The sequence below is a fragment of the Festucalex cinctus genome, chromosome 13 (assembly GCF_051991245.1).
Source record: "Festucalex cinctus isolate MCC-2025b chromosome 13, RoL_Fcin_1.0, whole genome shotgun sequence".
Taxonomy (NCBI): Eukaryota; Metazoa; Chordata; class Actinopteri; order Syngnathiformes; family Syngnathidae; genus Festucalex; species Festucalex cinctus.
Genome location: NC_135423.1, coordinates 17,313,487 through 17,329,949, shown reverse-complemented (window position 1 = coordinate 17,329,949; position 16,463 = coordinate 17,313,487). Strand labels below are relative to the sequence as shown.

The window sequence follows — 16,463 nt, the reverse complement described above, 5'->3', positions numbered from 1 at the left end:
TATGTTATCATGCTGATTGTTGTCCAATTCAATTGATGTAAAATTGGTTCTTGAAAAGCCCTTTCCTGAGTCAGATGATGTCGTCCATGAGTTCGGTGAGTTGTGTCATTTGGTCCAATATTTGACAGAAAGGGAAAAGCTCACTTCACCCGACTGAAGCAAGCATTAGTTTTTCGGCTCTTGAGTGTCCAAAACCTTTGCATCCTGTGGCCTGTTAGCTCAGTTGGTTAGAGCGTGGTGCTAATAACGCCAAGGTCATGGGTTCAACCCCCATATGGGGCAATTTGTTTCACTATGTGATCATCCTGATTGTTATCCCAATAAAATTTATGTGTAGTTGGTTCTTGGAAAGCCCTTCCCTGAGTCAGACGAGGTCTTCCTTCCCTTTTTGGGATTTGTCATTTGGTACAATATTTGACAGAAAGAAAGGGAAAACCTCACTTGACTGCGCTTTAGCAAGCATCAAAATTTGGGCTCTTGAGTGTCCCAAATATCAGCATCCCGTGGTTTGTTAGCTCAGTTGGTTAGAGCGTAGTGCTAGTAACGCCAAGGACATGGGTTCAGCCCCCATATCGGCCAATTTCGTTGCCTATGTGATCATCCTGATTGTTATCCCAATAAAATGTATGTGAAGTTGGTTCTTGGAAAGCCCTTTCCTGAGTCAGATGAGGGAGTCCTTCAGTTTGGTGGGATATGTCATTTGGTACAATACCTTCGAGACAGAAAGGGAAAAGCTCACTTCAATCTTCAACCGACTGAAACAAGCATTAGTTTTTTGGGTCTTGAGTGTCCAACACTTTTGCATCCTGTGGCCTGTTAGCTCAGTTGGTTAGAGCGTGGTGCTAATAACGCCAAGGTCATGGGTTCAACCCCCATATGGGCCAATTTGTTTCACTATGTGATCATCCTGATTGTTATCCCAATAAAATTTATGTGTAGTTGGTTCTTGGAAAGCCCTTCCCTGAGTCATACGAGGTTTTCCTCCCCTTTTTGGGATTTGTCATTTGGTACAATATTTGACAGAAAGAAAGGGAAACCCTCACTTAACTCTGCGTTAGCAAGCAGCAATATTTGGGCTCTTGAGTCTCCCAAAGCTCAACATCCTGTGGCTTGTTAGCTCAGCTGGTTAGCGCGTGGTGCTAATAACGCCAAGGTCATGGGTTCAACCCCCATATAGGCCAATTTCTTTGCCTTTGTGATCATCCTGATTGTTATCCCAATAAAATTTATGTGAAGTTGGTTCTTGGAAAGCCCTTTCCTGAGTCAGATGAGGGAGTCCTTCAGTTTGGTGGGATATGTCATTTGCTACAATACCTTCGAGACAGAAAGGGAAAACCCCACTTCACTCCATGGGTTTAAGCAAGCAGCAATCTTTGGGCTCTTGAGTGTCCCAAATGTCTGCAACCTGTGGCCTGTTAGCTCAGTTGGTTAGAGCGTGGTGCTAATAACGCCAAGGTCATGGGTTCAACCCCCATATGGGCCAATATCTTTGATTATGTTATCATGCTGATTGTTGTCCAATTCAATTGATGTAAAATTGGTTCTTGAAAAGCCCTTTCCTGAGTCAGATGATGTCGTCCTTGAGTTCAGTGAGTTGTGTCATTTGGACCAATATTTGGCAGAAAGGGAAAAGCTCACTTATATCTACTAGACTGAAACAAGCATTAGTTTTTCGGCTCTTGAGTGTCCAAAACATTTGCATCCTGTGGCCTGTTAGCTCAGTTGGTTAGAGCGTGGTGCTAATAACGCCAAGGTCATGGGTTCAACCCCCATATGGGCCAGTTTCTTTGATTATGTTATCATGCTGATTGTTGTCCAATTCAATTGATGTAAAATTGGTTCTTGAAAAGCCCTTTCCTGAGTCAGATGATGTCATCCATGAGTTCTATGAGTTGTGTCATTTGGTCCAATATTTGACAGAAAGGGAAAAGCTCACTTCAATCTTCCAGAAATAAGCATTAGTTTTTTGGGTCTTGAGTGTCCAAAACTTATGCATCCTGTGGCCTGTTAGCTCAGTTGGTTAGAGCGTGGTGCTAATAACGCCAAGGTCATGGGTTCAACCCCCATATGGGCCAATTTGTTTCACTATGTGATCAACTGGATTGTTATCCCAAAAAAATTTATGTGTAGTTGGTTCTTGGAAAGTCCTTTCCTAAGTCAGACGAGGTCTTCCTTCCCTTTTTGGGATTTGTCATTTGGTACAATATTTGACAGAAAGAAAGGGAAACCCTCACTTGACTCTGCGTTAGCAAGCAGCAATATTTGGGCTCTTGAGTCTCCCAAATCTCAGCATCCTGTGGCTTGTTAGCTCAGCTGGTTAGAGCGTGGTGCTAATAACGCCAAGGTCATGGGTTCAACCCCCATATAGGCCAATTTCTTTGCCTATGTGATCATCCTGATTGTTATCCCAATAAAATTTATGTGAAGTTGGTTTTTGGAAAGCCCTTTCCTGAGTCAGATGAGGGAGTCCTTCAGTTTGGTGGGATATGTCATTTGCTACAATACCTTCGAGACAGAAAGGGAAAACCCCACTTCACTCCATGGGTTTAAGCAAGCAGCAATCTTTGGGCTCTTGAGTGTCCCAAATGTCTGCAACCTGTGGCCTGTTAGCTCAGTTGGTTAGAGCGTGGTGCTAATAACGCCAAGGTCATGGGTTCAACCCCCATATGGGCCAATATCTTTGATTATGTTATCATGCTGATTGTTGTCCAATTCAATTGATGTAAAATTGGTTCTTGAAAAGCCCTTTCCTGAGTCAGATGATGTCGTCCTTGAGTTCAGTGAGTTGTGTCATTTGGACCAATATTTGGCAGAAAGGGAAAAGCTCACTTATATCTACTAGACTGAAACAAGCATTAGTTTTTCGGCTCTTGAGTGTCCAAAACATTTGCATCCTGTGGCCTGTTAGCTCAGTTGGTTAGAGCGTGGTGCTAATAACGCCAAGGTCATGGGTTCAACCCCCATATGGGCCAAGTTGTTTCACTATGTGATCATCCTGATTGTTATACCAATCAAATTTATGTGAAGTTGGTTCTTGGAAAGCCCTTTCCTGAGTTTGACAAGGTCTTCCTTCAGTTTGGTGGGATTTGCCATTTGGTACAATACTTGACAGACATAAAGGGAAAACCTCACTTCACATGGGCTTAAGCAAGCGGCAATATTTGGGCTCTTGAGTGTCCCAAATGTCTGCAACTGTGGCCTGTTAGCTCAGTTGGTTAGAGCGTGGTGCTAATAACGCCAAGGTCATGGGTTCAACCCTCATATGGGCCAATTTCTTTGATTATGTTATCATGCTGATTGTTGTCCAATTCAATTGATGTAAAATTGGTTCTTGAAAAGCCCTTTCCTGAGTCAGATGATGTCGTCCATGAGTTCGGTGAGTTGTGTCATTTGGTCCAATATTTGACAGAAAGGGAAAAGCTCCCTTCACTCGACTGAAGCAAGCAGTTTTTCGGGTCTTGAGTGTCCAAAACCTTTGCATCCTGTGGCCTGTTAGGTCAGTTGGTTAGAGCGTGGTGCTAATAACGCCAAGGTCATGGGTTCAACCCCCATATGGGTCAATTTCTTTGATTATGTTATCATGCTGATTGTTGTCCAATTCAATTGATGAAAAATTGCTTCTTGAAAAGCCCTTTCCTGAGTCAGATGATGATGTCCTTGAGTTCGGTGAATTGTGTCATTTGGTCCAATATTTGACAGAAAGAGAAAAGCTCACTTCAATCTTCAACAGGCTGAAACAAGCATTAGTTTTTCGGCTCTTGAGTGTCCAAAACAGTTGCATCCTTTGGCCTGTTAGCTCAGTTGGTTAGAGCGTGGTGCTAATAACGCCAAGGTCATGGGTTCAACCCCCATATGGGCCAAGTTGTTTCACTATGTGATCATCCTGATTGTTATCCCAATCAAATTTATGTGAAGTTGGTTCTTGGAAAGCCCTTTCCTGAGTTTGACAAGGTCTTCCTTCAGTTTGGTGGGATTTGCCATTTGGTACAATACTTGACAGACATAAAGGGAAAACCTCACTTCACATGGGCTTAAGCAAGCGGCAATATTTGGGCTCTTGAGTGTCCCAAATGTCTGCAACTGTGGCCTGTTAGCTCAGTTGGTTAGAGCGTGGTGCTAATAACGCCAAGGTCATGGGTTCAACCCTCATATGGGCCAATTTCTTTGATTATGTTATCATGCTGATTGTTGTCCAATTCAAATGATGTAAAATTGGTTCTTGAAAAGCCCTTTCCTGAGTCAGATGATGTCGTCCATGAGTTCTATGAGTTGTGTCATTTGGTCCAATATTTGACAGAAAGGGAAAAGCTCACTTCAATCCTCCACTGAAATAAGCATTAGTTTTTTGGGTCTTGAGTGTCCAAAACTTTTGCATCCTGTGGCCTGTTAGCTCAGTTGGTTAGAGCGTGGTGCTAATAACGCCAAGGTCATGGGTTCAACCCCACAATGGGCCAATTTGTTTCACTATGTGATCAACTGGATTGTTATCCCAAAAACATTTATGTGTAGTTGGTTCTTGGAAAGTCCTTTCCTAAGTCAGACGAGGTCTTCCTTCCCTTTTTGGGATTTGTCATTTGGTACAATATTTGACAGAAAGAAAGGGAAACCCTCACTTGACTCTGCGTTAGCAAGCAGCAATATTTGGGCTCTTGAGTCTCCCAAATCTCAGCATCCTGTGGCTTGTTAGCTCAGCTGGTTAGAGAGTGGTGCTAATAACGCCAAGGTCATGGGTTCAACCCCCATATAGGCCAATTTCTTTGCCTATGTGATCATCCTGATTGTTATCCCAATAAAATTTATGTGAAGTTGGTTCTTGGAAAGCCCTTTCTTGAGTCAGATGAGGGAGTCCTTCAGTTTGGTGGGATATGTCATTTGCTACAATACCTTCGAGACAGAAAAGGAAAACCCCACTTCACTCCATGGGTTTAAGCAAGCAGCAATCTTTGGGCTCTTGAGTGTCCCAAATGTCTGCAACCTGTGGCCTGTTAGCTCAGTTGGTTAGAGCGTGGTGCTAATAACGCCAAGGTCATGGGTTCAACCCCCATATGGGCCAATATCTTTGATTATGTTATCATGCTGATTGTTGTCCAATTCAATTGATGTAAAATTGGTTCTTGAAAAGCCCTTTCCTGAGTCAGATGATGTCGTCCTTGAGTTCAGTGAGTTGTGTCATTTGCACCAATATTTGGCAAAAAGGGAAAAGCTCACTTATATCTACCAGACTGAAACAAGCATTAGTTTTTCGGCTCTTGAGTGTCCAAAACCTTTGCATCCTGTGGCCTGTTAGCTCAGTTGGTTAGAGCGTGGTGCTAATAACGCCAAGGTCATGGGTTCAACCCCCATATGGGCCAATTTCTTTGATTATGTTATCATGCTGATTGTTGTCCAATTCAATTGATGTAAAATTGGTTCTTGAAAAGCCCTTTCCTGAGTCAGATGATGTCATCCATGAGTTCGGTGAGTTGTGTCATTTGGTCCAATATTTGACAGAAAGGGAAAAGCTCACTTCACCTGACTGAAGCAAGCATTAGTTTTTCGGCTCTTGAGTGTCCAAAACCTTTGCATCCTGTGGCCTGTTAGCTCAGTTGGTTAGAGCGTGGTGCTAATAACGCCAAGGTCATGGGTTCAACCCCCATATGGGGCAATTTGTTTCACTATGTGATCATCCTGATTGTTATCCCAATAAAATTTATGTGTAGTTGGTTCTTGGAAAGCCCTTCCCTGAGTCAGACGAGGTCTTCCTTCCCTTTTTGGGATTTGTCATTTGGTACAATATTTGACAGAAAGAAAGGGAAAACCTCACTTGACTGCGCTTTAGCAAGCATCAAAATTTGGGCTCTTGAGTGTCCCAAATATCAGCATCCCGTGGATTGTTAGCTCAGTTGGTTAGAGCGTAGTGCTAGTAACGCCAAGGACATGGATTCAGCCCCCATATCGGCCAATTTCGTTGCCTATGTGATCATCCTGATTGTTATCCCAATAAAATGTATGTGAAGTTGGTTCTTGGAAAGCCCTTTCCTGAGTCAGATGAGGGAGTCCTTCAGTTTGGTGGGATATGTCATTTGGTACAATACCTTCGAGACAGAAAGGGAAAAGCTCACTTCAATCTTCAACCGACTGAAACAAGCATTAGTTTTTTGGGTCTTGAGTGTCCAACACTTTTGCATCCTGTGGCCTGTTAGCTCAGTTGGTTAGAGCGTGGTGCTAATAACGCCAAGGTCATGGGTTCAACCCCCATATGGGCCAATTTGTTTCACTATGTGATCATCCTGATTGTTATCCCAATAAAATTTATGTGTAGTTGGTTCTTGGAAAGCCCTTCCCTGAGTCATACGAGGTTTTCCTCCCCTTTTTGGGATTTGTCATTTGGTACAATATTTGACAGAAAGAAAGGGAAACCCTCACTTAACTCTGCGTTAGCAAGCAGCAATATTTGGGCTCTTGAGTCTCCCAAAGCTCAACATCCTGTGGCTTGTTAGCTCAGCTGGTTAGCGCGTGGTGCTAATAACGCCAAGGTCATGGGTTCAACCCCCATATAGGCCAATTTCTTTGCCTTTGTGATCATCCTGATTGTTATCCCAATAAAATTTATGTGAAGTTGGTTCTTGGAAAGCCCTTTCCTGAGTCAGATGAGGGAGTCCTTCAGTTTGGTGGGATATGTCATTTGCTACAATACCTTCGAGACAGAAAGGGAAAACCCCACTTCACTCCATGGGTTTAAGCAAGCAGCAATCTTTGGGCTCTTGAGTGTCCCAAATGTCTGCAACCTGTGGCCTGTTAGCTCAGTTGGTTAGAGCGTGGTGCTAATAACGCCAAGGTCATGGGTTCAACCCCCATATGGGCCAATATCTTTGATTATGTTATCATGCTGATTGTTGTCCAATTCAATTGATGTAAAATTGGTTCTTGAAAAGCCCTTTCCTGAGTCAGATGATGTCGTCCTTGAGTTCAGTGAGTTGTGTCATTTGGACCAATATTTGGCAGAAAGGGAAAAGCTCACTTATATCTACTAGACTGAAACAAGCATTAGTTTTTCGGCTCTTGAGTGTCCAAAACATTTGCATCCTGTGGCCTGTTAGCTCAGTTGGTTAGAGCGTGGTGCTAATAACGCCAAGGTCATGGGTTCAACCCCCATATGGGCCAGTTTCTTTGATTATGTTATCATGCTGATTGTTGTCCAATTCAATTGATGTAAAATTGGTTCTTGAAAAGCCCTTTCCTGAGTCAGATGATGTCATCCATGAGTTCTATGAGTTGTGTCATTTGGTCCAATATTTGACAGAAAGGGAAAAGCTCACTTCAATCTTCCAGAAATAAGCATTAGTTTTTTGGGTCTTGAGTGTCCAAAACTTATGCATCCTGTGGCCTGTTAGCTCAGTTGGTTAGAGCGTGGTGCTAATAACGCCAAGGTCATGGGTTCAACCCCCATATGGGCCAATTTGTTTCACTATGTGATCAACTGGATTGTTATCCCAAAAAAATTTATGTGTAGTTGGTTCTTGGAAAGTCCTTTCCTAAGTCAGACGAGGTCTTCCTTCCCTTTTTGGGATTTGTCATTTGGTACAATATTTGACAGAAAGAAAGGGAAACCCTCACTTGACTCTGCGTTAGCAAGCAGCAATATTTGGGCTCTTGAGTCTCCCAAATCTCAGCATCCTGTGGCTTGTTAGCTCAGCTGGTTAGAGCGTGGTGCTAATAACTCCAAGGTCATGGGTTCAACCCCCATATAGGCCAATTTCTTTGCCTATGTGATCATCCTGATTGTTATCCCAATAAAATTTATGTGAAGTTGGTTTTTGGAAAGCCCTTTCCTGAGTCAGATGAGGGAGTCTTTCAGTTTGGTGGGATATGTCATTTGGTACAATACCTTCGAGACAGAAAGGGAAAACCCCACTTCACTCCTTGCGTTTAAGCAAGCAGCAATCTTTGGGCTCTTGAGTGTCCCAAATGTCTGCAACCTGTGGCCTGTTAGCTCAGTTGGTTAGAGCGTGGTGCTAATAACGCCAAGGTCATGGGTTCAACCCCCATATGGGCCAATATCTTTGATTATGATATCATGCTGATTGTTGTCCAATTCAATTGATGTAAAATTGGTTCTTGAAAAGCCCTTTCCTGAGTCAGATGATGTCGTCCATGAGTTCTATGAGTTGTGTCATTTGGTCCAATATTTGACAGAAAGGGAAAAGCTCGCTTCAATCCTCCACTGAAATAAGCATTAGTTTTTTGGGTCTTGAGTGTCCAAAACTTTTGCATCCTGTGGCCTGTTAGCTCAGTTGGTTAGAGCGTGGTGCTAATAACGCCAAGGTCATGGGTTCAACCCCCATATGGGCCAATTTGTTTCACTATGTGATCAGCTGGATTGTTATCCCAAAAACATTTATGTGTAGTTGGTTCTTGGAAAGTCCTTTCCTAAGTCAGACGAGGTCTTCCTTCCCTTTTTGGGATTTGTCATTTGGTACAATATTTGACAGAAAGAAAGGGAAACCCTCACTTGACTCTGCGTTAGCAAGCAGCAATATTTGGGCTCTTGAGTCTCCCAAATCTCAGCATCCTGTGGCTTGTTAGCTCAGCTGGTTAGAGAGTGGTGCTAATAACGCCAAGGTCATGGGTTCAACCCCCATATAGGCCCATTTCTTTGCCTATGTGATCATCCTGATTGTTATCCCAATAAAATTTATGTGAAGTTGGTTCTTGGAAAGCCCTTTCTTGAGTCAGATGAGGGAGTCCTTCAGTTTGGTGGGATATGTCATTTGCTACAATACCTTCGAGACAGAAAGGGAAAACCCCACTTCACTCCATGGGTTTAAGCAAGCAGCAATCTTTGGGCTCTTGAGTGTCCCAAATGTCTGCAACCTGTGGTCTGTTAGCTCAGTTGGTTAGAGCGTGGTGCTAATAACGCCAAGGTCATGGGTTCAACCCCCATATGGGCCAATATCTTTGATTATGTTATCATGCTGATTGTTGTCCAATTCAATTGATGTAAAATTGGTTCTTGAAAAGCCCTTTCCTGAGTCAGATGATGTCGTCCTTGAGTTCAGTGAGTTGTGTCATTTGCACCAATATTTGGCAAAAAGGGAAAAGCTCACTTATATCTACCAGACTGAAACAAGCATTAGTTTTTCGGCTCTTGAGTGTCCAAAACCTTTGCATCCTGTGGCCTGTTAGCTCAGTTGGTTAGAGCGTGGTGCTAATAACGCCAAGGTCATGGGTTCAACCCCCATATGGGCCAATTTCTTTGATTATGTTATCATGCTGATTGTTGTCCAATTCAATTGATGTAAAATTGGTTCTTGAAAAGCCCTTTCCTGAGTCAGATGATGTCGTCCATGAGTTCGGTGAGTTGTGTCATTTGGTCCAATATTTGACAGAAAGGGAAAAGCTCACTTCACCTGACTGAAGCAAGCATTAGTTTTTCGGCTCTTGAGTGTCCAAAACCTTTGCATCCTGTGGCCTGTTAGCTCAGTTGGTTAGAGCGTGGTGCTAATAACGCCAAGGTCATGGGTTCAACCCCCATATGGGGCAATTTGTTTCACTATGTGATCATCCTGATTGTTATCCCAATAAAATTTATGTGTAGTTGGTTCTTGGAAAGCCCTTCCCTGAGTCAGACGAGGTCTTCCTTCCCTTTTTGGGATTTGTCATTTGGTACAATATTTGACAGAAAGAAAGGGAAAACCTCACTTGACTGCGCTTTAGCAAGCATCAAAATTTGGGCTCTTGAGTGTCCCAAATATCAGCATCCCGTGGTTTGTTAGCTCAGTTGGTTAGAGCGTAGTGCTAGTAACGCCAAGGACATGGATTCAGCCCCCATATCGGCCAATTTCGTTGCCTATGTGATCATCCTGATTGTTATCCCAATAAAATGTATGTGAAGTTGGTTCTTGGAAAGCCCTTTCCTGAGTCAGATGAGGGAGTCCTTCAGTTTGGTGGGATATGTCATTTGGTACAATACCTTCGAGACAGAAAGGGAAAAGCTCACTTCAATCTTCAACCGACTGAAACAAGCATTAGTTTTTTGGGTCTTGAGTGTCCAACACTTTTGCATCCTGTGGCCTGTTAGCTCAGTTGGTTAGAGCGTGGTGCTAATAACGCCAAGGTCATGGGTTCAACCCCCATATGGGCCAATTTGTTTCACTATGTGATCATCCTGATTGTTATCCCAATAAAATTTATGTGTAGTTGGTTCTTGGAAAGCCCTTCCCTGAGTCATACGAGGTTTTCCTCCCCTTTTTGGGATTTGTCATTTGGTACAATATTTGACAGAAAGAAAGGGAAACCCTCACTTAACTCTGCGTTAGCAAGCAGCAATATTTGGGCTCTTGAGTCTCCCAAAGCTCAACATCCTGTGGCTTGTTAGCTCAGCTGGTTAGCGCGTGGTGCTAATAACGCCAAGGTCATGGGTTCAACCCCCATATAGGCCAATTTCTTTGCCTTTGTGATCATCCTGATTGTTATCCCAATAAAATTTATGTGAAGTTGGTTCTTGGAAAGCCCTTTCCTGAGTCAGATGAGGGAGTCCTTCAGTTTGGTGGGATATGTCATTTGCTACAATACCTTCGAGACAGAAAGGGAAAACCCCACTTCACTCCATGGGTTTAAGCAAGCAGCAATCTTTGGGCTCTTGAGTGTCCCAAATGTCTGCAACCTGTGGCCTGTTAGCTCAGTTGGTTAGAGCGTGGTGCTAATAACGCCAAGGTCATGGGTTCAACCCCCATATGGGCCAATATCTTTGATTATGTTATCATGCTGATTGTTGTCCAATTCAATTGATGTAAAATTGGTTCTTGAAAAGCCCTTTCCTGAGTCAGATGATGTCGTCCTTGAGTTCAGTGAGTTGTGTCATTTGGACCAATATTTGGCAGAAAGGGAAAAGCTCACTTATATCTACTAGACTGAAACAAGCATTAGTTTTTCGGCTCTTGAGTGTCCAAAACATTTGCATCCTGTGGCCTGTTAGCTCAGTTGGTTAGAGCGTGGTGCTAATAACGCCAAGGTCATGGGTTCAACCCCCATATGGGCCAGTTTCTTTGATTATGTTATCATGCTGATTGTTGTCCAATTCAATTGATGTAAAATTGGTTCTTGAAAAGCCCTTTCCTGAGTCAGATGATGTCATCCATGAGTTCTATGAGTTGTGTCATTTGGTCCAATATTTGACAGAAAGGGAAAAGCTCACTTCAATCTTCCAGAAATAAGCATTAGTTTTTTGGGTCTTGAGTGTCCAAAACTTATGCATCCTGTGGCCTGTTAGCTCAGTTGGTTAGAGCGTGGTGCTAATAACGCCAAGGTCATGGGTTCAACCCCCATATGGGCCAATTTGTTTCACTATGTGATCAACTGGATTGTTATCCCAAAAAAATTTATGTGTAGTTGGTTCTTGGAAAGTCCTTTCCTAAGTCAGACGAGGTCTTCCTTCCCTTTTTGGGATTTGTCATTTGGTACAATATTTGACAGAAAGAAAGGGAAACCCTCACTTGACTCTGCGTTAGCAAGCAGCAATATTTGGGCTCTTGAGTCTCCCAAATCTCAGCATCCTGTGGCTTGTTAGCTCAGCTGGTTAGAGCGTGGTGCTAATAACGCCAAGGTCATGGGTTCAACCCCCATATAGGCCAATTTCTTTGCCTATGTGATCATCCTGATTGTTATCCCAATAAAATTTATGTGAAGTTGGTTTTTGGAAAGCCCTTTCCTGAGTCAGATGAGGGAGTCTTTCAGTTTGGTGGGATATGTCATTTGGTACAATACCTTCGAGACAGAAAGGGAAAACCCCACTTCACTCCTTGCGTTTAAGCAAGCAGCAATCTTTGGGCTCTTGAGTGTCCCAAATGTCTGCAACCTGTGGCCTGTTAGCTCAGTTGGTTAGAGCGTGGTGCTAATAACGCCAAGGTCATGGGTTCAACCCCCATATGGGCCAATATCTTTGATTATGATATCATGCTGATTGTTGTCCAATTCAATTGATGTAAAATTGGTTCTTGAAAAGCCCTTTCCTGAGTCAGATGATGTCGTCCATGAGTTCTATGAGTTGTGTCATTTGGTCCAATATTTGACAGAAAGGGAAAAGCTCGCTTCAATCCTCCACTGAAATAAGCATTAGTTTTTTGGGTCTTGAGTGTCCAAAACTTTTGCATCCTGTGGCCTGTTAGCTCAGTTGGTTAGAGCGTGGTGCTAATAACGCCAAGGTCATGGGTTCAACCCCCATATGGGCCAATTTGTTTCACTATGTGATCAGCTGGATTGTTATCCCAAAAACATTTATGTGTAGTTGGTTCTTGGAAAGTCCTTTCCTAAGTCAGACGAGGTCTTCCTTCCCTTTTTGGGATTTGTCATTTGGTACAATATTTGACAGAAAGAAAGGGAAACCCTCACTTGACTCTGCGTTAGCAAGCAGCAATATTTGGGCTCTTGAGTCTCCCAAATCTCAGCATCCTGTGGCTTGTTAGCTCAGCTGGTTAGAGAGTGGTGCTAATAACGCCAAGGTCATGGGTTCAACCCCCATATAGGCCCATTTCTTTGCCTATGTGATCATCCTGATTGTTATCCCAATAAAATTTATGTGAAGTTGGTTCTTGGAAAGCCCTTTCTTGAGTCAGATGAGGGAGTCCTTCAGTTTGGTGGGATATGTCATTTGCTACAATACCTTCGAGACAGAAAGGGAAAACCCCACTTCACTCCATGGGTTTAAGCAAGCAGCAATCTTTGGGCTCTTGAGTGTCCCAAATGTCTGCAACCTGTGGTCTGTTAGCTCAGTTGGTTAGAGCGTGGTGCTAATAACGCCAAGGTCATGGGTTCAACCCCCATATGGGCCAATATCTTTGATTATGTTATCATGCTGATTGTTGTCCAATTCAATTGATGTAAAATTGGTTCTTGAAAAGCCCTTTCCTGAGTCAGATGATGTCGTCCTTGAGTTCAGTGAGTTGTGTCATTTGCATCAATATTTGGCAAAAAGGGAAAAGCTCACTTATATCTACTAGACTGAAACAAGCATTAGTTTTTCGGCTCTTGAGTGTCCAAAACCTTTGCATCCTGTGGCCTGTTAGCTCAGTTGGTTAGAGCGTGGTGCTAATAACGCCAACGTCATGGGTTCAACCCCCATATGGGCCAATTTCTTTGATTATGTTATCATGCTGATTGTTGTCCAATTCAATTGATGTAAAATTGGTTCTTGAAAAGCCCTTTCCTGAGTCAGATGATGTCGTCCATGAGTTCGGTGAGTTGTGTCATTTGGTCCAATATTTGACAGAAAGGGAAAAGCTCACTTCACCCGACTGAAGCAAGCATTAGTTTTTCGGCTCTTGAGTGTCCAAGACCTTTGCATCCTGTGGCCTGTTAGCTCAGTTGGTTAGAGCGTGGTGCTAATAACGCCAAGGTCATGGGTTCAACCCCCATATGGGCCAATTTGTTTCACTATGTGATCATCCTGATTGTTATCCCAATAAAATTTATGTGTAGTTGGTTCTTGGAAAGCCCTTCCCTGAGTCAGACGAGGTCTTCCTTCCCTTTTTGGGATTTGTCATTTGGTACAATATTTGACAGAAAGAAAGGGAAACCCTCACTTAACTCTGCGTTAGCAAGCAGCAATATTTGGGCTCTTGAGTCTCCCAAAGCTCAGCATCCTGTGGCTTGTTAGCTCAGCTGGTTAGAGCGTGGTGCTAATAACGCCAAGGTCATGGGTTCAACCCCCATATAGGCCAATTTCTTTGCCTATGTGATCATCCTGATTGTTATCCCAATAAAATTTATGTGAAGTTGGTTCTTGGAAAGCCCTTTCCTGAGTCAGATGAGGGAGTCCTTCAGTTTGGTGGGATATGTCATTTGCTACAATACCTTCGAGACAGAAAGGGAAAACCCCACTTCACTCCCTGGGTTTAAGCAAGCCAATGTCTTTGATTATGTGATGATTCGGAGTGTTAACACAATTGAAATTATGAGAAGTTGGTTTTTGGAAAGCCCTTTCCTGAGTCAGATGAGGGAGTCCTTCAGTTTGGTGGGATATGTCATTTGGTACAATACCTTCGAGACAGAAAGGGAAAAGCTCACTTCAATCTTCAACCGACTGAAACAAGCATTAGTTTTTTGGGTCTTGAGTGTCCAAAACTTTTGCATCATGTGGCCTGTTAGCTCAGTTGGTTAGAGCGTGGTGCTAATAACGCCAAGGTCATGGGTTCAACCCCCATATGGGCCAATTTGTTTCACTATGAGATCATCCTGATTGTTATCCCAATAAAATTTATGTATAGTTGGTTCTTGGAAAGCCCTTCCCTGAGTCAGACGAGGTCTTGCTTCCCTTTTTGGGATTTGTCATTTGGTACAATATTTGACAGAAAGAAAGGGAAACCCTCACTTGACTCTGCGTTAGCAAGCAGCAATATTTGGGCTCTTGAGTCTCCCAAATCTCAGCATCCTGTGGCTTTTTAGCTCAGCTGGTTAGAGCGTGGTGCTAATAACGCCAAGGTCATGGGTTCAACCCCCATATAGGCCAATTTCTTTGCCTATGTGATCATCCTGATTGTTATCCCAATAAAATTTATGTGAAGTTGGTTCTTGGAAAGCCCTTTCCTGAGTCAGATGAGGGAGTCCTTCAGTTTGGTGGGATATGTCATTTGCTACAATACCTTCGAGACAGAAAGGGAAAACCCCACTTCACTCCCTGGGTTTAAGCAAGCCGATGTCTTTGATTATGTGATGATTCGGAGTGTTAACACAATTGAAATTATGAGAAGTTGGTTTTTGGAAAGCCTTTTCCTGAGTCAGATGAGGTTGTCCTTCAATGAGGTGAGACAATGTCATTTGGTTTCAAACTTGATTGACAGAATGGGAAAAGTTTACCATTTCACTCATGAAATACTCTCCCATTGTAAACTGAAACAAACAGAAGTGCTTGGGACCTTGGGTAATCTGACTCACATACAGTATATTACTCAAGAGTACACATTAGGGAGGGATTTAGTGTGACATAGCAACTGTCAAAGGACCCAAGCAACTGACAAACTAAAGAACCAAGAACGAAGCCTACTCTTAACACAGAAATAAAGCATTGATATGGCTATTGGGAAAAAAAAAAATGGCAACAAAATTTGGTATCGCCCATCACAATTTCAAACCAAACAACCAACTTCCATTTTTGGGCCATCGATTGTCTAACACTACTGGTGTGGCCGGTTCACTCACATTTTCTTGAATGGAGCAATACTGTTTTGCTTTTGCCTTTCACATGATGGAAGTGCAGCTTTGACGAATATTTTAAACAGGCTTAAGTTTTGAAAGTGCGTTCGCTCATTTATCATTTATATATTAACCTAAATGTTTTGTTTTTTTCTTGCTTCTGACTTGTTGATTACCTCAGCTAAATATTAGTGCATGAGAGAAAAAATCATTATGCTGTATAGTGAATCTAATTAATGTAGGGAAACGAGTCTTTGTCATTTGAATTTGCGAAATAACGTCACAGTCATATTACATTGAAGAAAGTTCAAGATGGTGGTAGGTTGGCTTACACATTCAGTGGTGTTAAAGACTAATTGGTCATTAGAGAACACTTGTGCAATGTCAATACAGCTGGAGATTTGTGCTAATTAAAGAACCAATAAACATGTTCTTCTTTAGACCAGATGAGTGTCTGGAGTGTCGGCATTTATGGTGGTGATTAGAGTTTTCAAATAACCAGAAAACTAAATTTAGATCTGACAAAACCACATCTGAAACAGGCTAATGTGTGTGTTCTTGTGCATCTGTTTTCTTTGCCATAGAGTCCGTTTTGTGTAAGCCAGTTCGAGCTGTTCTTTGACAGGAATTCTTGGCAAACACTCAAATGGAATGAACTGACATGTTTGCATTGTTTGGAAAGACTAATTAGTAAAAAAAAAAAAAAAAAATGTGAATTTAACTGATTTCCAGAGGTTCATTCAAGATTTTTTTTTTTTTTTTTTTTTTGTCCGATGAAAGAGGCTCATTTAAATGCAATTTTTCATTTAGGGAGCTGATAGTTGCTGATGTGTGGAAACACGGAAGTCGGAAGTTCGTGGCATCTACCCCAAAATTGGCTTATCGATTATCGACATTGGCACTTGCTTAATTATTGGTTTATCGTATCGGTTAACATTATCGTGCATCCTTCATTTATACCTACTAATACATCACCATCACCACATTTATGACGAGATATACACTTTGCTACTACTTCTGTACTGTATGCTCTGTTGTGTTACTCTGGTTCTTACTGCTTGGTCACACTTCCCTTTGTACACCCCATGAATTGGGTTGTAATTAACTTAAAATCATGCTTCAGCTTTCAACATTGTGTTTTGATGAAAATTGTACACTCATGTCTGTCACTTTATCCTTCCTGCATTATGTTTATCCCTGAACCTTTCTGAACTCTTCCAGTAATTGAAGGGTGACAACTGTCTCCGTTGAAGAGTTTAGAGTCAAACGTTTGTAACGTAAACGTAGAAGCCATT

General features: G+C 42.4%; 45 non-coding genes across 45 annotated transcripts; all 45 read left to right on the top strand.

Moving 5' to 3' along the window:
* Positions 1–208: 208 nt before the first annotated feature.
* trnai-aau (transfer RNA isoleucine (anticodon AAU)) lies at positions 209–282 on the top strand. Its single transcript has one exon. It is a non-coding gene; the product is annotated as a tRNA-Ile (tRNA).
* A 528-nt stretch (positions 283–810) lies between these two features.
* On the top strand, positions 811–884 carry trnai-aau (transfer RNA isoleucine (anticodon AAU)). Its single transcript has one exon. It is a non-coding gene; the product is annotated as a tRNA-Ile (tRNA).
* Positions 885–1,107: 223 nt separating this feature from the next.
* trnai-aau (transfer RNA isoleucine (anticodon AAU)) lies at positions 1,108–1,181 on the top strand. The gene has a single exon. It is a non-coding gene; the product is annotated as a tRNA-Ile (tRNA).
* A 228-nt stretch (positions 1,182–1,409) lies between these two features.
* On the top strand, positions 1,410–1,483 carry trnai-aau (transfer RNA isoleucine (anticodon AAU)). Its single transcript has one exon. It is a non-coding gene; the product is annotated as a tRNA-Ile (tRNA).
* A 224-nt stretch (positions 1,484–1,707) lies between these two features.
* trnai-aau (transfer RNA isoleucine (anticodon AAU)) lies at positions 1,708–1,781 on the top strand. Its single transcript has one exon. It is a non-coding gene; the product is annotated as a tRNA-Ile (tRNA).
* Positions 1,782–2,001: 220 nt separating this feature from the next.
* trnai-aau (transfer RNA isoleucine (anticodon AAU)) lies at positions 2,002–2,075 on the top strand. The gene has a single exon. It is a non-coding gene; the product is annotated as a tRNA-Ile (tRNA).
* Positions 2,076–2,298: 223 nt separating this feature from the next.
* On the top strand, positions 2,299–2,372 carry trnai-aau (transfer RNA isoleucine (anticodon AAU)). The gene has a single exon. It is a non-coding gene; the product is annotated as a tRNA-Ile (tRNA).
* Positions 2,373–2,600: 228 nt separating this feature from the next.
* trnai-aau (transfer RNA isoleucine (anticodon AAU)) lies at positions 2,601–2,674 on the top strand. The gene has a single exon. It is a non-coding gene; the product is annotated as a tRNA-Ile (tRNA).
* A 224-nt stretch (positions 2,675–2,898) lies between these two features.
* Positions 2,899–2,972, top strand: trnai-aau (transfer RNA isoleucine (anticodon AAU)). The gene has a single exon. It is a non-coding gene; the product is annotated as a tRNA-Ile (tRNA).
* A 224-nt stretch (positions 2,973–3,196) lies between these two features.
* trnai-aau (transfer RNA isoleucine (anticodon AAU)) lies at positions 3,197–3,270 on the top strand. Its single transcript has one exon. It is a non-coding gene; the product is annotated as a tRNA-Ile (tRNA).
* A 216-nt stretch (positions 3,271–3,486) lies between these two features.
* On the top strand, positions 3,487–3,560 carry trnai-aau (transfer RNA isoleucine (anticodon AAU)). Its single transcript has one exon. It is a non-coding gene; the product is annotated as a tRNA-Ile (tRNA).
* A 226-nt stretch (positions 3,561–3,786) lies between these two features.
* trnai-aau (transfer RNA isoleucine (anticodon AAU)) lies at positions 3,787–3,860 on the top strand. The gene has a single exon. It is a non-coding gene; the product is annotated as a tRNA-Ile (tRNA).
* Positions 3,861–4,084: 224 nt separating this feature from the next.
* trnai-aau (transfer RNA isoleucine (anticodon AAU)) lies at positions 4,085–4,158 on the top strand. Its single transcript has one exon. It is a non-coding gene; the product is annotated as a tRNA-Ile (tRNA).
* A 222-nt stretch (positions 4,159–4,380) lies between these two features.
* Positions 4,381–4,454, top strand: trnai-aau (transfer RNA isoleucine (anticodon AAU)). The gene has a single exon. It is a non-coding gene; the product is annotated as a tRNA-Ile (tRNA).
* A 223-nt stretch (positions 4,455–4,677) lies between these two features.
* On the top strand, positions 4,678–4,751 carry trnai-aau (transfer RNA isoleucine (anticodon AAU)). Its single transcript has one exon. It is a non-coding gene; the product is annotated as a tRNA-Ile (tRNA).
* A 228-nt stretch (positions 4,752–4,979) lies between these two features.
* Positions 4,980–5,053, top strand: trnai-aau (transfer RNA isoleucine (anticodon AAU)). Its single transcript has one exon. It is a non-coding gene; the product is annotated as a tRNA-Ile (tRNA).
* Positions 5,054–5,277: 224 nt separating this feature from the next.
* trnai-aau (transfer RNA isoleucine (anticodon AAU)) lies at positions 5,278–5,351 on the top strand. The gene has a single exon. It is a non-coding gene; the product is annotated as a tRNA-Ile (tRNA).
* Positions 5,352–5,570: 219 nt separating this feature from the next.
* trnai-aau (transfer RNA isoleucine (anticodon AAU)) lies at positions 5,571–5,644 on the top strand. The gene has a single exon. It is a non-coding gene; the product is annotated as a tRNA-Ile (tRNA).
* Positions 5,645–6,172: 528 nt separating this feature from the next.
* trnai-aau (transfer RNA isoleucine (anticodon AAU)) lies at positions 6,173–6,246 on the top strand. Its single transcript has one exon. It is a non-coding gene; the product is annotated as a tRNA-Ile (tRNA).
* A 223-nt stretch (positions 6,247–6,469) lies between these two features.
* trnai-aau (transfer RNA isoleucine (anticodon AAU)) lies at positions 6,470–6,543 on the top strand. The gene has a single exon. It is a non-coding gene; the product is annotated as a tRNA-Ile (tRNA).
* Positions 6,544–6,771: 228 nt separating this feature from the next.
* trnai-aau (transfer RNA isoleucine (anticodon AAU)) lies at positions 6,772–6,845 on the top strand. Its single transcript has one exon. It is a non-coding gene; the product is annotated as a tRNA-Ile (tRNA).
* A 224-nt stretch (positions 6,846–7,069) lies between these two features.
* On the top strand, positions 7,070–7,143 carry trnai-aau (transfer RNA isoleucine (anticodon AAU)). Its single transcript has one exon. It is a non-coding gene; the product is annotated as a tRNA-Ile (tRNA).
* Positions 7,144–7,363: 220 nt separating this feature from the next.
* On the top strand, positions 7,364–7,437 carry trnai-aau (transfer RNA isoleucine (anticodon AAU)). Its single transcript has one exon. It is a non-coding gene; the product is annotated as a tRNA-Ile (tRNA).
* Positions 7,438–7,660: 223 nt separating this feature from the next.
* On the top strand, positions 7,661–7,734 carry trnai-aau (transfer RNA isoleucine (anticodon AAU)). Its single transcript has one exon. It is a non-coding gene; the product is annotated as a tRNA-Ile (tRNA).
* Positions 7,735–7,962: 228 nt separating this feature from the next.
* trnai-aau (transfer RNA isoleucine (anticodon AAU)) lies at positions 7,963–8,036 on the top strand. The gene has a single exon. It is a non-coding gene; the product is annotated as a tRNA-Ile (tRNA).
* Positions 8,037–8,258: 222 nt separating this feature from the next.
* On the top strand, positions 8,259–8,332 carry trnai-aau (transfer RNA isoleucine (anticodon AAU)). Its single transcript has one exon. It is a non-coding gene; the product is annotated as a tRNA-Ile (tRNA).
* A 223-nt stretch (positions 8,333–8,555) lies between these two features.
* trnai-aau (transfer RNA isoleucine (anticodon AAU)) lies at positions 8,556–8,629 on the top strand. Its single transcript has one exon. It is a non-coding gene; the product is annotated as a tRNA-Ile (tRNA).
* A 228-nt stretch (positions 8,630–8,857) lies between these two features.
* Positions 8,858–8,931, top strand: trnai-aau (transfer RNA isoleucine (anticodon AAU)). The gene has a single exon. It is a non-coding gene; the product is annotated as a tRNA-Ile (tRNA).
* A 224-nt stretch (positions 8,932–9,155) lies between these two features.
* Positions 9,156–9,229, top strand: trnai-aau (transfer RNA isoleucine (anticodon AAU)). The gene has a single exon. It is a non-coding gene; the product is annotated as a tRNA-Ile (tRNA).
* A 219-nt stretch (positions 9,230–9,448) lies between these two features.
* trnai-aau (transfer RNA isoleucine (anticodon AAU)) lies at positions 9,449–9,522 on the top strand. The gene has a single exon. It is a non-coding gene; the product is annotated as a tRNA-Ile (tRNA).
* A 528-nt stretch (positions 9,523–10,050) lies between these two features.
* On the top strand, positions 10,051–10,124 carry trnai-aau (transfer RNA isoleucine (anticodon AAU)). Its single transcript has one exon. It is a non-coding gene; the product is annotated as a tRNA-Ile (tRNA).
* A 223-nt stretch (positions 10,125–10,347) lies between these two features.
* trnai-aau (transfer RNA isoleucine (anticodon AAU)) lies at positions 10,348–10,421 on the top strand. The gene has a single exon. It is a non-coding gene; the product is annotated as a tRNA-Ile (tRNA).
* A 228-nt stretch (positions 10,422–10,649) lies between these two features.
* On the top strand, positions 10,650–10,723 carry trnai-aau (transfer RNA isoleucine (anticodon AAU)). Its single transcript has one exon. It is a non-coding gene; the product is annotated as a tRNA-Ile (tRNA).
* Positions 10,724–10,947: 224 nt separating this feature from the next.
* On the top strand, positions 10,948–11,021 carry trnai-aau (transfer RNA isoleucine (anticodon AAU)). The gene has a single exon. It is a non-coding gene; the product is annotated as a tRNA-Ile (tRNA).
* Positions 11,022–11,241: 220 nt separating this feature from the next.
* trnai-aau (transfer RNA isoleucine (anticodon AAU)) lies at positions 11,242–11,315 on the top strand. The gene has a single exon. It is a non-coding gene; the product is annotated as a tRNA-Ile (tRNA).
* A 223-nt stretch (positions 11,316–11,538) lies between these two features.
* trnai-aau (transfer RNA isoleucine (anticodon AAU)) lies at positions 11,539–11,612 on the top strand. Its single transcript has one exon. It is a non-coding gene; the product is annotated as a tRNA-Ile (tRNA).
* A 228-nt stretch (positions 11,613–11,840) lies between these two features.
* Positions 11,841–11,914, top strand: trnai-aau (transfer RNA isoleucine (anticodon AAU)). The gene has a single exon. It is a non-coding gene; the product is annotated as a tRNA-Ile (tRNA).
* Positions 11,915–12,136: 222 nt separating this feature from the next.
* trnai-aau (transfer RNA isoleucine (anticodon AAU)) lies at positions 12,137–12,210 on the top strand. The gene has a single exon. It is a non-coding gene; the product is annotated as a tRNA-Ile (tRNA).
* Positions 12,211–12,433: 223 nt separating this feature from the next.
* Positions 12,434–12,507, top strand: trnai-aau (transfer RNA isoleucine (anticodon AAU)). Its single transcript has one exon. It is a non-coding gene; the product is annotated as a tRNA-Ile (tRNA).
* Positions 12,508–12,735: 228 nt separating this feature from the next.
* Positions 12,736–12,809, top strand: trnai-aau (transfer RNA isoleucine (anticodon AAU)). The gene has a single exon. It is a non-coding gene; the product is annotated as a tRNA-Ile (tRNA).
* Positions 12,810–13,033: 224 nt separating this feature from the next.
* Positions 13,034–13,107, top strand: trnai-aau (transfer RNA isoleucine (anticodon AAU)). Its single transcript has one exon. It is a non-coding gene; the product is annotated as a tRNA-Ile (tRNA).
* A 219-nt stretch (positions 13,108–13,326) lies between these two features.
* On the top strand, positions 13,327–13,400 carry trnai-aau (transfer RNA isoleucine (anticodon AAU)). Its single transcript has one exon. It is a non-coding gene; the product is annotated as a tRNA-Ile (tRNA).
* A 223-nt stretch (positions 13,401–13,623) lies between these two features.
* Positions 13,624–13,697, top strand: trnai-aau (transfer RNA isoleucine (anticodon AAU)). The gene has a single exon. It is a non-coding gene; the product is annotated as a tRNA-Ile (tRNA).
* Positions 13,698–14,114: 417 nt separating this feature from the next.
* Positions 14,115–14,188, top strand: trnai-aau (transfer RNA isoleucine (anticodon AAU)). Its single transcript has one exon. It is a non-coding gene; the product is annotated as a tRNA-Ile (tRNA).
* A 223-nt stretch (positions 14,189–14,411) lies between these two features.
* trnai-aau (transfer RNA isoleucine (anticodon AAU)) lies at positions 14,412–14,485 on the top strand. The gene has a single exon. It is a non-coding gene; the product is annotated as a tRNA-Ile (tRNA).
* The last annotated feature ends 1,978 nt before the right edge of the window (positions 14,486–16,463 follow it).